We start from the raw sequence: 17,209 nt of genomic DNA, 5'->3' as shown, positions 1-17,209 counted from the left end.
CTCTATTTTCCGTTGGATACATAGGCTGTATATATTACAATGTCACTTGCAGATAGGAATGGAAATTCAAGTTCATCGTTGAGTATTTCCTCTTTAGTGGGAAAATATGATTCTCTTTTAATTATAGATCAACCTGTGGACAGAGAACATTAGGATAGTGGAGAACATTAAGATAATCTTTTTTTTTTTTTTTTTTTTTTTTTTTTTTGCGGTACGCGGGCCTCTCACTGCCGTGGCCTCTCCCGTTGCAGAGCACAGGCTTCGGGCACGCAGGCTCAGCGGCCATGGCTCACGGGCCCAGCCGCTCTGCGGCATGTGGGATCTTCCCAGACCGGGGCACGAACCCGCATCTCCTGCATCGTTAGGTGGACTCTCAACCACTGTGCCACCAGGGAAGCCCAAGATAGTCTAATTTTTATTTCAAGTTTATATTTCACATCAGTTATGCAGACATGGTTTTCTTCAATGCCATGGTCACTTTTTCTCCAGAAAGTCCAGATTCATGGAAAGTCATCTGCAGTGACTCGGTGGGTGCTGTGTTTGAGTCTTGCCTTCATTAAGACACATATTAGAGGCATTTCTTTAAAATGAAAATCTTAAAAATAACTAGGAACCCTTTGGTTTCTTCCTGACTCCCAAAACCCATTTAACTGATGACTTAATACAATCCTCTCTGGTACTTTCTTTCTCAAGCAAGTAGAGACTGGAGAATTTTGGCTACTGTATTTGTTCACTGGTGGCTTTTGTCTAAGCAGTTGTCTAGTAATCATGTTAGGCTCATAGAATGAATTAAAGTAAAAGCCTTAATTTGCTTTCCTTATTATTTACACCAATTAGAAGGACTTACTCTTCACTCGGAACTTATTTCTGTCTCCAAAAGGTAATAAGAAAAGAAAAAATATCCATCTCTGAAATAGAAATCTAAAATTCTTTCTTATTTGGTCTTTCCAATCAGAAAGAAGTAATTACTTTCTAAAGAGGGAGGACATGGCTCTCTTTCCATTTTCAGTTCCATGAGTGGCTTTCTCAATGGCCTAGTAAAGGTAAAATTTGCAGCAACTTTAGAAATATACTTTTATAAAATTATCTCATCTGTATATTTTAACAATATATTAAAGTAATTTTGAGATGATTTTAACAATATATTAAAGTAATTTTGAGATGATTTAATCATGTTTAGGGAAAATTAATTTTGTGAAATATAAACCACTGAAGAGATCACACTGAAGAAAGTCACAAGACTCAAAAAAGTTGGCATTTCAAGAGACAGGTGATGGATTCCATAAGAATCAGTGCCTTAGTTTCAGAGATCAGGAACTAAGTTTCTAAAGGATCTGAAGAGTCAGTAAAAAGTTAGAAATGTAGTTCCAATTTTGCTGCTTTTTTCAGTGTAAACTTTTGCAAATTCTTCTCACCTTTCTGAACCTCAGATTTTCTTCTCTAGAAAGAGCGATCTCTAAGATGTCTTCCAAGTAACATCATGGGATCTATGTGGCAAAATAGAGAGTATTCTTGCTTTTGTCTAGTACTCTTTTCAAGTCTAGAGGCTTTTTGCTCACTCTCACTCCTTATTATAATTATAATCAATTTTTAAAAGATTAATGGATTTCCTGGTAACTTTTGTAACAACTGCTTTCTTTGGGTTTAGTAGGAAGAAAAGAACAATCATCATACACTTATATTTATATCCCTAAGAGTTTATTTTTCAGATATAATGGACTGACTTTTTATGTTTTCTTATTTTATATATTTCACAGGGAAAGTTATCATGGTTAGTAAATAAATATTACTTGAATAATTCTTTAATCCAGGAATCAACTACACATGTTTCAGAAATTCAGGCACATTTTCAAATGCCACTAATATTCTTCTTTACAGTTTTCCATTTATTATTTTTTCTCAAGATTTTAAAATTAAATTTTGCTTTTAATGATACTCATCCTACATAGCTTTGTGTGCTTTAACTGTGTTTTACTTTATTATCACCTGGATAATACTGTGTCATTACAATGATAACCGTTTTAAGGTTTAATATGTCAACTTGGGAAACACAGACACACACAGACAGACACACAGACAGACACACACACACACACACACACACGCAAGCTAGATTAATACTTTAAATGCAAGGACTTCTAATGGTCCCAAAGTATGAATAATTGAGACCATGTAGGTATTGCCATCTTCCCTTTCCCAGTTTGGGTTTTTCCCTAAATTCTATCTTATGCTAATGATTCATTGTCTCTCCTTATGTAACTCACCCATCTCCTACATATAAACAAATATTCTCAAATTAATGTCTTGAATTCAGTTCTATCAGGAGACTCTAGACCAATATTATCAGCTGTCTGTTGATCCTTTCCATCTTGGTACCTCATTTTTCAATGTTTGCTATCCTACCAGCCCTCCCACTCAAAATGATAGAGTTGTTTTTGAAATCAGCTACTCTCGGGAATTCCCTGGCAATCCAGTGGTTAGGACTCCATGTTTTCACTGCTGAGGGGGCTGGTTCAGTCCCTGGTTGGGTTATTAAGATCCCACAAGCTGCATGGTGGCCAAAAAAAGAAAAAAAAAGAAAGAAATCAGCTACTTTCCCCAAATTCCTCATTTCTAGTGACTGTACTTTTCCCCTCCCCCAGATCAGGCAGACTCAAAACCTTTGGCTTGTACTTTTCTTGCACCACACTAATCTAGTTGTAGTCCTTCAAAATGGAGTGTACTACTATCCTTGCATTAACTTCCTCACTGTCCCCATCCTTGTTTGTGGCCGTACCACCTCAGGTAGCAGCATCTTCACTTGTCTCTCTGTCTATGCAGATCTCATCCCTTTTCTGGTCTCTGCTAAAGCTCAGCTGGATTAAACTTCCTCAAGCACAAACTGTTGATCTCATGCTATGGGCTCAGGATTCTTCAAAGCTGCCGCTTTGCCAATCTAATGGAGTAAAAACTCTTTATTGGCAGCTAAAGAAGTCCAGTGTATTCAATGGAATATGACTCAGCCATAAAAAGGAATGAAATTGGGTCATTTGTAGAGACATGGATGGACCTAGAGACTGTCATACAGAGTGAACTAAGTCAGAAAGAGAAAAACAAATATCGCATATTAGAAAATGCATATTGTGGATTCTGAAAAAATTGGTATAGACGATCTTATTTACAAAGCAGAAGTAGAGACACAGACGTAGAAAACAAGCATATGGATCCCAAGGGGGAAGGGGAGGAGTGGGATGAAATGAGAGGTTGGGATTGACATATACACACTATTGACACTATGTATAAAATAGATGACGAATGAGAACCTACTGTATATCTCAGGGAACTCTACTCAGTGCTCTGTGGTGACCTAAATGAGAAGGAAATCCATAAAAGAGGGAATATACGTATACGTATAGCTGATTCACTTTGCTGTACAGTAGAAACTAACACAATATTATAAAGCAACTATACTCCAATAAAAATAAAAAGTAAAATTTTAAAGAATAAAATAGGATGGACCAATGGGGAAAAGAAATCTGTTCTCCTTTTTGTTCTCTTTTATTTCCTTCTTTTGGATTTATTGTTATTATTATTACTGTTATTCTTTTCCTTGCTAGTTTGTAAATTATGTATTCTATTTTCTTTCTTTCAATAATTACTCCACAAATAAAAATATTTACATGTAAAACAAAAAAAAAAGTCCAAAATCTGTTTCCGTCTATCTTTCTACTATTTCAGTAAGTGGACCTAATATTCTAACCTGTTTTAGTGTTTACTGGTCACCTGAAAATGTTCATTATGTTAGTTAAATACTATTACTAACATAATAGTAACAATTCTTCTTCACATGTATTTGACTGGAATTCTGCTTCTGGTCATAAAGAAACAATTACTAGAAGATGGGAACTTATGGCATAAGCAAATGTAAACACTGAACAAATATTGGATATGATGCAGTCATTTTCAGGCTTTGGCCAACAGGTTGTGCAGGACTTGATTCTTGAGAGAAAAGAAGCACATGAGGTGTCCCATATTTGTCTCAGCTTTCAGCCTAGGTGTGGTTTCCCAGCACTGACCCAAGGAGAGAAAGTGGAGCTTTGTGAGGGAAGGAGCAGATATCAGAGAAGAGGAAAATGTAAGATCTGCATAGGATGTTCCCTCAGGTCCATCTGAGTGCACCTGAGGGCTGAGTGCACATGCACAGGAAAAGACTCCCAAAGGCTTCAGGTAGGACAGCTGCTGTGGAACTAAGAGTTGAATGGAGATTCAACTCCACAGTCAGAGGTCATGTGGTGCTGAGTGATGTTGGAGTTCTGGTCTCTCCAGAATGAATCAGCCTAGCTGAGCACAGTGGACATTCAGTTGAGATCCCAGAAAAGCCACATTTTGGAAGTAACCACAGCCAAGAGTAAAAGTGATGTCTTAGTACTAAGGAGAAAAACAGAATACACTGACACTATCATGCATGAAATCAAGCCTGACTCTGGGGTGTTTTCGAACCCTAATAACCAGTTTTCCGATTCTCTGGATACTAATCAGGTGCTCAACAAGTAAATTCTGACAGTAACTACCCAGAGTTATGATAGATCCCACAGCTTAAGGGCTCAGGGCTGCAAGACTGCTTCTCATTTCAGATGCCTACTGCAAGTCCCGGAGTCACCTGACCTCTGATCAACCAGCTATAAATCGGGGGTTCCCACAACCCTCTCCTCAGGTCTAATTTGCTAGAACAACTCACAGAAATCAGGAAAACACTTTACTGTGACTCATTTATTGTAGAGGATACAGCTCAGGAACAGCCACATGGAAGAGATGCACAGGGCAAGTTACGTCTTGTGGCATACAGAGTTTCCATGCCCTCTCTGGGTGCACCAGCCTCCCAGCAACCAGTGTGTTCAACAAGCCAGAAGCTTTCTGAACCCCGACATTTAGGGGCTTGCAGAGGAGGGTTATGGAGGTTTCATTACATAGGCATGATTTAGTAAATCATTGGCTACTGGTGATTATTAACTCAATCTCCGGCACCTCTCCATACACCCCCCCACCAAATTTGGGGGCTGGGGCTAAAGTTCCAAGCTTCTAACCAAGGCTTGGTCTTTCTTACAACCAGTCTCCATCCTGAAGCTGTCTAGGAGCTGGCCAATGGTTGCCTAATTAGAAAAAAGAGGCATGCCTATCAATCACCCTTATCACTCAGGGAATTCCAAGGGTTTTAGGAGCTGTGTGCCAGGAGCCTGGAACAAAAAAACAAATACATATTTCCTGTTATACCACACTGAGAGAATCCAGATGTTCCACTTGTAGCTCAACTATCTGTTAGAGAAAAAGTTAGCACACTTTATAGGGGAACAGCGTAATCTACACTCCCTGCAATGAATCATTAACAAATAGAAAAGTGTAGAAGTATGGTAGATTAAATTCAACCTTATTAAAAATTACAATAAATATAAATGGACTAAACATTCCATTTTAAGGGTAGAAATTGTCATATTGTGTAAAAAGAAGACTCAAATCTGTCTACAAGAGTTATACTTGAAGTATAAGGTCACAGATATTCTGAAAATAACTTAAAAATTATACAGGCATAAATTGTTTCATTGTGCTTCTTTTTATTGCACTTTGCAGATAATGAACTTTTTACAAATTGAAGGTTTGTGGCAACCTTGCATTGAGCAAGTCTGTTGGTGCCGTTTTTCCAACAGCATTGACACACTTCATGTCTTTGTGTCACATTTTGGTAATTTCTGCAATACTTCAAACTTTTTCATCATTATTATATTTGTTATGGTGATCTGTGATCAGTGAGTTTTGATGTTACTATTGCAAAAATATTATGATTTGCTAAAGGCTCAGATGATGGTTAGCATGTTTTAGCAATAAAGTATTTTTAATTAAGAGATGTGCATTTTTTAGACATAATGCTATAGCACACTTAATAGACCACAGTATAGTATAAATGTAACTATTATATGCACTGGGAAACCAAATAAATTTGTGTGACTCACTTTATTACGATATTTGCTTTATTGCAGTGGTCTGGACAAAACTTGCAATATCTTTGCGGTTTCCTGTGTGCAGATTTTTTTAAATTAATGAAATCTAAATTGACCTTTTAAAAGTTTATATTTAGAGCTTTCCTAGTCTCTCTAAAATATTCTTCCCTAGGTCAAGATTGTAAAAATATTCCCTTATAACAAGGATAATTCAGCAACTGGACTTTTCATATATTACTAGTGGGAGTATAAAGTGATATAATCATTCTGGAGAAAATTCTGGTAGTTTGTTATAAATTTAATCATACATCAAGCATATGACACAGCATTCTACTTCTAGATATTTACCCAAGAGAAATGGAAACGTTTGTCTGAAAAGAGATTTGTACCAGAATGTCATGGTAGCTTTATTAATAATAGCCCCAAGGTGAAAACAACCCAAATGTCTGTGATGATAAGCATATTGTGGTAGAGCCATAGAATGGAATATTGCTCATCAATGATACATGCATGTATGTATGTATATGTATGTATACACACTTCTGAAACATACAACAACATGGATGAAACCTCAAAAATCATTTTGCTGAGCAAAAGACCCTGAACACAATTTATTTATGATTCTGTTTATATAAAGTTCAAGAACAAGCAAAACTACTCTCTGGTGACAGAAATCACATAGTGGCTGAGGCATGAATAAAAAGAACATGAAGGTACTTTTAGATGTGATAGAAATGTTCTGTGTCTTGACTCAAGTGTGAATTATCTGGTTGTATGTATTTAGCAACTTATCAAATTATATACTTAAGATCTGTGCATTTCACTTTAGGCATATGTTATCTCATATTTTCAAGAAGATAAATAACTACTTTAAGAAATTGAGTTTGACCTGGAAAAAACAAAGAAATGAGAAAAATACTTTTGAATGCCCCCTTGTCTGACTTTTAAAATTTTCTAATTTATTTCCTCTCATTTGAATCCTACCAGGCTTCCAAGCCCATTTCAGATGGGAATTACACTAAATTCTAGGAATTACGCTAGATATAGATGGGTGCATTCATAGAGCAACTATCAGAAATGATCCTGCCTCACAACTGTTTGTATAAATGATATATCAGCAAACATAAATGTCCACTGCTTAAGGCAAATAATTCACCTGTTCATTCAAGAAAAAATAATTGAACTGGACATTGGGCTGAGTGTTGTCAAATCTAAGAAAAGGTACTGTCTTGGGCTTCAAGGCTCCTTTTGTTTTGAATGAATTTGTTCACTAAATGGATCTATTAATAGCATTTATTCCTCAACATTTATTTTACACAAAGTATTACCTACCATATTCAATAAAATGTTCCCAGGCATTAAGGATAACAATGATGTCTAATAGAATATGGCTCATGACTTCAAAGATCTCACAGTTAATGTTCAAGTCAAACAACTGAATAAGGAATTACAAAAATTTAGACCTGTGCCAAATGCTTACATAAGGTTAAAAGAAGCAGACTGGGGAAATGCCCTGGAGGGAAGGACTTTTAAATTGAAACTTGAAGAGAGAATATTAGGGTAAACCTTACAACCTTGCAGTATTGCTGAGATTCCGCTACTTTTGACCTACAGAAATGGCAAATCCATATGACTCAAGCTAATACCTACAAGAGCACTGTTTCTAGCAAGAGGACCTGGGGAAAGGCCCCCAAAGAAAACAAAGTATGATGCATTCAAGGAACTGAACAATTTAGTTCAGTTCTAGTAAGACCAAACCCTAGGGTGAGAGTTGAAACTGCAGCACAATGTCAAAATTATAGAGTGAGGCAGCCATTATTTCAGAATGGCAATGAGAAGAAACAAACATCAGAGAGAGAGAGGAAAAAAAGCACAAAAACATCAAGCCTGAATTCAGGAAGTGATGCATTTGGCCATCACATCTCCTAAGCTTGATGTTCTGGAAGGTTCGTTACAGCTGGGTAGAGAGAACCCACTGAACAGGTATCATGAGTCCTTATTCCCATGGTCCCTGTTCCAATTCTATCTGTAGAGACATTTATGAGCTGGTGCTCCTGCTTTAATGGACCTGCTGAGACTGGGAAGCTGTGATGCACTAGACAAAGAGAAGAATGATGCCTGGAAGTCTAGAGTCTCCACTTACTCCTCTATAGGACTTAGTGACTCATTCGAAGAGCATATACTACATTAAGAACCTTTGCGAGAAAAGAGCCTACCAATTGTGCACAACCTACCAAAATGAATTTTTTAACTTTTTATGAAAATGTGAAATGATTCTAAAATGCTATCTAGTTATACTCACCATGTAATGATAATATTGAAATCATTGTAGATCTATACATTCTTTTCACTTATTCTTTGTAAACTAGATAAAAATGTGACTTCTTTTTATTAAAAAATATTGTAATTTTTATTACAATTTTACTGCAATTGAAGGACTTCAATTTAGAAAATTCTAAATTCCGTACCTCTTTTCAAAACACATCTTAGCAGCCAATAATGCTAATTCTCAGGAAATGTATTCATATAGCACAGTGTAAACTTGTAATTCACTAATGTGTCACTTCCTCCCATTAGGAAGCAACCGTCATTTATGGAGAGCTTGAGAGCAGAGTGCACAGAGCCAGAGGGCTTAAGTGACTTCAAGATGTTGACTGTAATGTTTTTAGGGCCTTGACAACGATGAGGGATGTCAGGTTTTTTCGGTTTAGTGAGTTTCCCACTGAATACAGCAATTCAGCATAGCACAGGGAGACAGGAAGTAAGAGCTTTCTGGTAATGGATTCTTTTTATTTGTTGGTTGTCAGTGATTTGACTTCACTCCTGATCCACTGCAGAACAGCCGATGAACTCAGAATGCACCACCGCCATACTGTAAAATACCTGATGTTCAGACAGGCTTTCCTTAATGCATGTTTCTTTCTTTCTTCTTTTTGCTCTTGTTCTTGACCTCTGCAGTGATTATATTCCTTGTTATCTGTGAAAGGTTTGTTGAACAAAGCTCGTGTGTCAATATGAACACTCATACATACAAGTTATTTTCAGGAAGTATGTGTTATTCTCATTTGGTGACAAAGATATAATAATGCCAGTTTCATCTTCTTTATAAAACTTGAAAGTTTATTGTAACTTGTGGATATGGACATTCAGAATATGTTTGTTATGTTAACTAGCAAATAAAAAAGATGAATGCAGCAATTTTTTAAAAAAGAAAAAAATTACTTGAATAATAAAATAACATTCTCTTGGACGATGGTTTGGAGAAGATTTTCAGCTACTTTGAAGATTATAAACATCTATATGGCAAAAGTCATGGAGTGAATAAGAAACAACCCAGGTATTTATGTCATTTAAAATATAAAGCATTGAGGCTTCCCTGGTGGCGCAGTGGTTGAGAGTCCACCTGCCGATGCAGGGGACACAGGTTCGTGCCCCGGTCCAGGAAGATCCCACGGCGGCTGGGACCATGAGCCATGGCCGCTGAGCCTGCGCGGCCGGAGCCTGTGCTCCTCAACGGGAGAGCCCACAACACTGAGGGACCCGTGTACCACAAAAAATAATAACAATAAATAAAATAAAATATAAAGCATTAACTTGGTGAGTATTTGAATTTTAAGTTCAATAGGATTATCAGAAATACTTTAAAAGTATATTTTGATTAGTATGCCATTTAAAATGTACTTATAAAAACATATTAATTGGAAAATTGCTTTTTGTATTATCATCTTCAGATTCATTGTCACTAATTGTGTGACTAATTGTCAGAATCACTAGCACTATTTAAATTATTGCCAAATTTCATAAAATCTGAGACACTTTAAATATGCACCATTATTTTATATACAACTAAGAGAGAAAGGAAAAGGGAAGAAAGGAAGAAAAGGAGGGAAGAAAAAAAGAAACAGCAGAGTAAAGGAAGGGGAGGGGGGAGGAGGAAAGGGAGAGAGAGAGAGAAGGAAGGGCGGGAGGGAGGAAGGAAGAAAGGAAGGAAGGAAGGAGAAGGAGAGAAAGAGAAAGAAAATTAGGATGCAAACTGGGACACAAGGGTTTTTTTTTTACTTAAAATTTCGTTTCATTCCTATTGGAAAAGCTCTTTTAGATTCATCTAGATATAGATTTTTTGTTATCATATATTATTGTACATTCTTAAAAATGAAAGTACAAGCTCCATAAGTTGAAGTATTCCCAAAACTTTTCCACAGTCTCTCTTATGATTCACTTTTGATGCTCTGTCATCAGCATCTTAGTTTTCCATGCACAGCCATCCTCAGTGACACTAAAAGTGGTGAGAGTACAGAACCTTTTTAAGAAGGGTTTCACGGTTGCCTCTGTGATTGTCTTTCCAGCTCTTGTGGCACATCCTGCAAGTTTTCTTTTCTTGATCTCACCAGAATATGTTCCTGGAAGGTTTTCAGATAATAGTCAGAACTGATATTTCTTCCTCAAAGTCCTTCAAGTGGTTTTTGAATGAAACACAGCAGGCCCAAGTTCCCACCTGTGGCAGGACTTGAGAACAGTGTCATGACCACCATCTGGCTGAAAGTGATTGTAAGAAACTACTGGCTGGAAGATGCATTCTTATTTCAGAGATGTTAAGAAATGAAAAGTGTGCATCTCAGAATTGTTGGAATGCAATAATTTTATCATTCACTTCTTTTTGTCACTCTTATTGAGTTTGTATAGTTAAATTAAAAGGTGTTAAATGTCTATCTTATGGGGCTCTGCTTTAAAGCTCATCTGTGTAGGACAGGTTAAAGGCTTTCCTATCTGTAGGTTTCTGTGGCTCATAGGTCAGTAAGAACAAAAGTTACCTCTTGAGATGGAGAGCTGGTGAGTTCATTGGGGGAGACAGCATGATATAGGTTTGAGGTAACCTCTGTGGTGACTGGGACAGAGAATCCAGAACACAAAGAACCTTTAACAGATGCTCTGAGGACGAAAATGGGGTTGTACAGTGGCTCTAGTCCATGTTGGTATGGCACTTTTCTCTGGCAGCATTCAGCAGAAAGGATAGAAGCAGAGACGTGGGGTTAATCAGAGGTAGAGGTTTTATAAAGCAAGCTTCGAAGGAAAATCTCCTAAGACCTACACTGCTCTTACTTAGTTGAGTTTTGTACGACCACTGCAAAGGGTGACATTGCAAACAGAATTAAGGAAACAGCAGAGAGGTAAAACCACTTCTTGGTTATATTTCTGCATAAGGTGCATATGGATTAAAACAGGAAAAGAATATAAATATAGATTTTAAAAGTTCAGATTTGTCTTGCTTCACCTGCCAGTCTTCTTTGGCTGCAGTTCAGTCTTGTGCCAATTTATAGGTGTTCACATTTTGTGGAACTCTGTCTAAGTTCTGTAACCGTTTCAGTGACTGAAACCACAAGTGTGTGTAGTGTTTACTTCCCAGGTAACCATATATGAAATGTGTGAGAGCTGCTTCCGGCTGCTTCTAGTGCATTTGGATTGATCTAATTTGATTCCTAAGCCCTGAGTGAAAATAATCATTCAGTATAGGCAAAGGCTTCTGCCATTTGGATTGTGATTTCTTTCAATCAAAAACACATAACCTTGGGCCGAACAATGAATGCCTTCCTTAAAAATTACCTCTAAATATAATTTATTATAGAATGATTTTTAAATTAACTCAGAAGGATTAATGACGACAAGAATGAGGAATAAATTTCTCCTCTTGCCTTTCCTCTGTATTTACAAATGCCAGTTGTTATCTATCCATATTATGGAAATCAGAGGTCTCCTGGGTGATACATAGCTTTCTTTTCCATCGAATATATAGCCCTATTTTGTAGGATGTGGGAGAGCTTTGGTACCCTATAATAATGAAAAATCCAGGAAATGATAGTCACTGACTGAATGTAAGAATCTCAATATTATTGGTTTTTTTAATAGGTTAGACAGTACCTGTCTTAAAAAAAAAATAGTAGAAGTTCTTTTTTATTTTTTAATCCAAAAAACATGTACGTTTATTTTAAATCAGTTTGGTACATGATACAGATTGGTTTTGGAGTTTTTAATGAACTGAAATAGAAATTTCTAAATACAGCAGTGTCTGTGCAACAAATATCTGTAAGGTAAAATAAGGGATTTTAATAGAACTACAGTCTACCTGAACAAATCAGATGAAAAATCTGCAAAGGTTTCTATATACCTTCGGGATTAAAAAGAACCCCCAAATTATTAATGGCTCAAGATACTAAACAGCTAAAGGAAGAGGGGAAAAGGCTGTGAGTTCTGTTGTAAGAGCTCTTTTTGTAAAATCCAATTCCATATTATCATTCTGTTAGAGCAGTATTCAAAATTACAGAAGATGAGAGGCTTCATCAGCTATATTTTCACAAAAATAGCTATAGTGTTAACATTAATGTGTGGCAAGGTATTCCTGTCTAGGTAAATGACAATTATAACATTGTAGCTAATTTTTACCACTTTGGGAGAATGGAAATTGTGTATATTTTCAACTGAATCTTGTATCTTAAAGTACTCACTAAAAACTAATAGCCATGGCACTATAATAAAATTTGTTGTGCAGTACCAAAAATATTACTACTGAGGGAAACAAAAATGTGAGGTAAGCCTACCTTTCCCCAAAAACCTTTGAAGCCAGAGATTTTAAACAATTAAGGCACTTGAAAACATTAGGTATATATACCAGTGTGCAAGTAAAACAAACTTTAGCTGTACCAGCAAGTAAAGAAGAAACAGTAAATCTTCATTTTAAGAACCTTTTATTATCTAAATGTAAGGAATTTTGGCTTCAGAAATGGACCAAAGCAACTTGTCATTTCTTACTATAAAATACTGAAAACCAAGTGCTAAACACAGCTGCTATAGGCTAGAGAAACTAAAACAAAAAACCTTAATGACCTAGAAAAGCAAAAGCTCATTTTAAACTGATTTAAGCCTCTGAACTAATGCAATGTGTCAAAGGCAGGGAAGAAGTATCCCTCTAAACCTGAAAAAACTAGTGCTTCATAAGGAAACTAAAAAAATAAAAGTATGCATGCTTATCATACTACAGGAATTGAAACTAAGAAGAAGGAAGGGTGGAAAAGGAGAAAGAAAAAGTACAATCTATTTATCCAGGGCAATCATCATTAAAAATCTACAGTAATCTGATCAACTAAATTTTTTTCTGAAATTACACTGCTCACATTTGCTATCTTAAAACGATTGTCTTATTTAAAGAGTTAATAAATGATTCTAAAACAACTTCTTTCTTTCTTGCCTTATAGAAGTTACTTTTCCAGAAAGCTTGGTGGAAATCCTTTTAAGGTACAACAGTGTTAGGATAAGTTTTTGAAGTACAAAGGAAAATATAATTAAATCAACTTTATACTTTTTAACAGCCATAAGCAAAATGTTGGGAGGTTCAGTATATCAACGCTTTTGACTTTGTGTAACATCCTTTAAGTTACTCAGGCTTGAGATAAAGTAGGTAAGTTTTCAATTAAATAGTAACATTATGGTATCTAAAAGCAGGTTTACTACTGCTCACATCAACAGTTACATCCTCAGTCCAACCTTTCCCTTCATTAATGTGAAAGAACAAATCACCAACATTTTAAGTTACAGTCTACCTTTCAGTCTGTCTTTTAAGGCACTGTTCTTTATTTTCTCAATGATATAAGGTGCTTTACAAGTATCAACAATAGCCTGCTACACTTTAATGTTTTGTATACTTTCCCTTCATTTCTTTAAATCTGGAATGTAATTCTTTGTGTGGCATCTTTTTTCTAATGTAGAAAAAATAACTTATCAAGCACAAAATTCCACTCTAAGGATACTAAATTTATAAATTTATTCCACTTTTTGCAATTATAGCCCCAAATCCACCTGATTGCTGCTCATTTGGCACATTTTTCTCAATTCTGGTCACTAAACTACATCCCAAGTTAGCATGAAAAAATGCAGCTTTCAGGCTTTAAAATGACTACATTTGAATTGCTAAGAGAGTCACGAGGTCGTCTGCGCAGGACAATGTTTTCCATCACTTATAGAGTTACATTTGGCATGTCAAGAAGAGAGAACTTAATCACACAGCAGCAGCCATTTAAAATAAAAGAAGACAGCCACAAGCATTCATGCAGAATATTTTAAATATTCCCGTTGAGCAAATAGATTTAACTGGTTTCTCTTCAAGGGCGATGCTCCTATATGCATCCTCTGAAAAATTAAAGATCCTAGAATAGCGTCTCCCATGTGGCACATCTTGGAAGAGAATATTTTGGTTTCAGTGAGTTACACACCAGTCCGTGTTAATTTAGCGGGTCTGTTTACAGAGCGCGGTAGTTTCGATCTTTCGATTTGCGGAATTTATAGAGAAAGAAAATTACAGCCTGCACACCCAAGACAAGGACAGTTCCTTCAACGAAACTGGCTGGCCCAAAGGTAGACTTGCGCACAGGTTGTGAAGCCGGAGTTGAAGTGGTATCCGTTGTACCTGATGTAGTAGCCGTGGTGCAGGCTGTAGACGGGGAAGGCGGAGTTGTGGTTTTCGCTGCAGAATTGGTTGGCAGTGGTGTGGCAGGGAGCCCAGGACAGAATTCTGTGCTGTTCACCCCCTTGCCATCACGAACTGTGGGATTATCTGAACAGTAGCTTTTACCTTTGCATTCTGACCCCAAACGGGTAGCGTTAGCATCAAAACAGGAAACACCGTGCTGCGGCTCTCACAGATTTCTGGGGCTGGAGTGGTGCCCGGCGGGAGCGGCGGCGGCGGCGGCGCCGAGGCTGTGCTGGCGATAGTCGGTAAAGCCGCGAGTGTAGTCGCGCTCGCGGCCAGGGTGGTGGTGTGAGCCGCGCTCATCCCGCAGAGCGCTGCCAGACAGCCGGTGGCCGAAAGCCGCGGTCGCCGGAGCCCGGGCATCGCGGCCGATGCGCTGGCCTTCGAGCGAAGGCTGGGACACCCAAGGTTGCGTCCGTCCCTCAGAAGTTCTTTTACTAGAGGAAAACTAGAGGCCTTACCCCTAAAGTGGAATAGGATGTCTAATGCAAAATTATTCATTTAAAATTTGGGGGAGGTGCTAACCCAAACAGTTTTTTAAAAGCATAGAAATGATGCATTTTGCATATCGAGGAACAAAACCTAGCTTTATTTTGATGACTTCCCTGAATAACCCAAGATAATCAACTGATAATCGTTGGAATTTATAGCTTCAACAGGTTAGCAAGAAAATATACAAAAAACAATGCTTTCCTGTAGACTAGCAATAACAAGATAAAAATAGATTGAGAAAAGTTTCACTGGTAAATATCAATAATACATGAACAGGGCTTCCCTGGTGGCGCAGTGGTTGAGAGTCCGCCTGCCGATGCAGCAGACACGGGTTCTTCGTGCCCCGGTCCGGGAGGATCCCGCATACCGCGAAGCGACTGGGCCCGTGGGCCGTGGCCGCTAAGCCTGCGCGTCTGGAGCCTGTGCTCCGCAACGGGAGAGGCCACAGCAGTGAGAGGCCCGCGTACCGCAAAAAAAAAAAAAAAAAAAAAAATATATATATATATATATGTGTGTGTATATATATATATATATGAACAGATAGAAATATAGTACTTTACCCATGATTTGAGAGGTAAATCTGAGAGCTTAGTAGCCAAAGTCATGGGTTCTGGAGCCAAGAGAGTGTAACAAAAATACCAGCTTTGTCACTCACTGGCTATGTGATACGAAGTCATTTAATGTGAAGAGCCATCTCTGTGCTTCGGTTCCCTATCTGTGAAATGGAAATAATAACAAGGCCAACACCATAGGGTCACGGTGAGAATTAAAGTAGTTAATATTTGCAAAGCATTTAAACAATGTCTACAGTGTGGTCAGTACTCTGTAAATATTACTTCTATTGACAATATAAAACTTTACTGAAGAACATAAATAAGTAATTGGATAAAAAATAATCATAATACTGAATAGGAAGACTTAGCATTCAACACTGTCAGTCCTTCCCAAATAAATCTAGAGATTTCATCCAAATCTGATCCCAGTCTCAACAAGAGTTTTTATAATGGAAGTGATGCCCTGTAGTCATACACGGCACAAGTTCTAGAATCAGACAGCTTGGGTTCCTTCCTTAATGGTTCCAATGATTGTTCTCCTAATCTGTAAAGTCAATATAATGATGAAGTATATCTCATAAGATTAAATTTGATGATTCATGTCAATAAAGCCTTTGACCCAGTGCCTGACCCATGGAAAGCAATTTGCAAGTAAAAGTTGACTGTTATTAATATTTGAGGGGGAAAGTGTTTTACTAAAGAAATAATTGTACAAGAGTAGAAAAGTGATTTTTTTTTTTAAATAAGGGAAGGAGGGAAAGGGGCAATGACTCAGGGAGATTATTCTAGACAGGGAACTGTGTTCTCTTTCTACAGCAGGTAGAACAGTGTGGCACAGGCTCAAAGATGAGCGGGTGAACAGAGCTGAAGATGAAGTATCTAAACAGATGACAGTAATAATCTACAGGAGGAATTAAAGATCTACTCTGTATCAGTACTCTTTTGAGCAGTTTACATGTAAATTAATCACAACACTGAAAGATACTATTGTTGTTACCCCTGAATTACAGAGGCACAGGGAGGTTAAGTGACCTGCCCGAGGACTAGTGAGTGTCAGTGTGGGGTTGGATCTGAGAAGCTGGCCCTAGAGTCCACACTCTTCTCCACGCCCTAGGAGATTTTACTGTTTGGTAGAGCTGAAACGTTAGATCACGGGAGAATATTTAAAGAGTTTGATAAACAGTGCTAGGATAACTAACCAACTGGAAAAAGAACTATATATATATATATATATATATATATATATATATATATCGCCTTACATCCCAAATTGATTAAAGATTTGAGCATGCTAAGTAAATCTAAATAAACTTGGAAGAAATCATCATGGGAAGGACTTTCCAAAGTGTAGCAAGGTGTAAAGCTGAACCCAGATGGGTCTGTTGATTCCTCGTTGAGAAATGGATGGGTCTTCATTGGCATCAGTTAGCAAGAGTCGATAAGCTTGGAGAAAGGGGCTTTTGAAGCAGATGTCTGTGCAACCATCCCTAAAAAATGAGAGCTGAGGCATGGGGATTAACAGGGCAGGAAAAAACTGCCTGGCCTTGGTGGCCTCTGTATGGAGAGAAAACCCAGGAAGAATCTAATTCCATCCAGTTCAGTTCATCTCAGTAACATGAGCACCTGCTGTGTGCCCTGTGTAATGTTGCAAATACAGTGTGGAAAAAAATCAG

At 37.5% G+C, this 17,209-nt stretch overlaps 1 protein-coding gene and 1 pseudogene across 4 annotated transcripts in view; one reads left to right on the top strand and one right to left on the bottom strand.

Moving 5' to 3' along the window:
* Positions 1-17,209, top strand: part of CTNND2 (catenin delta 2) — a 936,316-nt gene that overhangs the window by 232,900 nt on the left and 686,207 nt on the right. The gene's annotated exons all lie outside the window — the stretch shown is intronic.
* Positions 13,801-14,853, bottom strand: LOC137220629 (sialomucin core protein 24 pseudogene; annotated as a pseudogene).

Source organism: Pseudorca crassidens, chromosome 3 (assembly GCF_039906515.1).
Source record: "Pseudorca crassidens isolate mPseCra1 chromosome 3, mPseCra1.hap1, whole genome shotgun sequence".
In the NCBI taxonomy this organism is placed as follows: domain Eukaryota; kingdom Metazoa; phylum Chordata; class Mammalia; order Artiodactyla; family Delphinidae; genus Pseudorca; species Pseudorca crassidens.
This window is presented reverse-complemented; position numbering and strand designations above follow the sequence as displayed.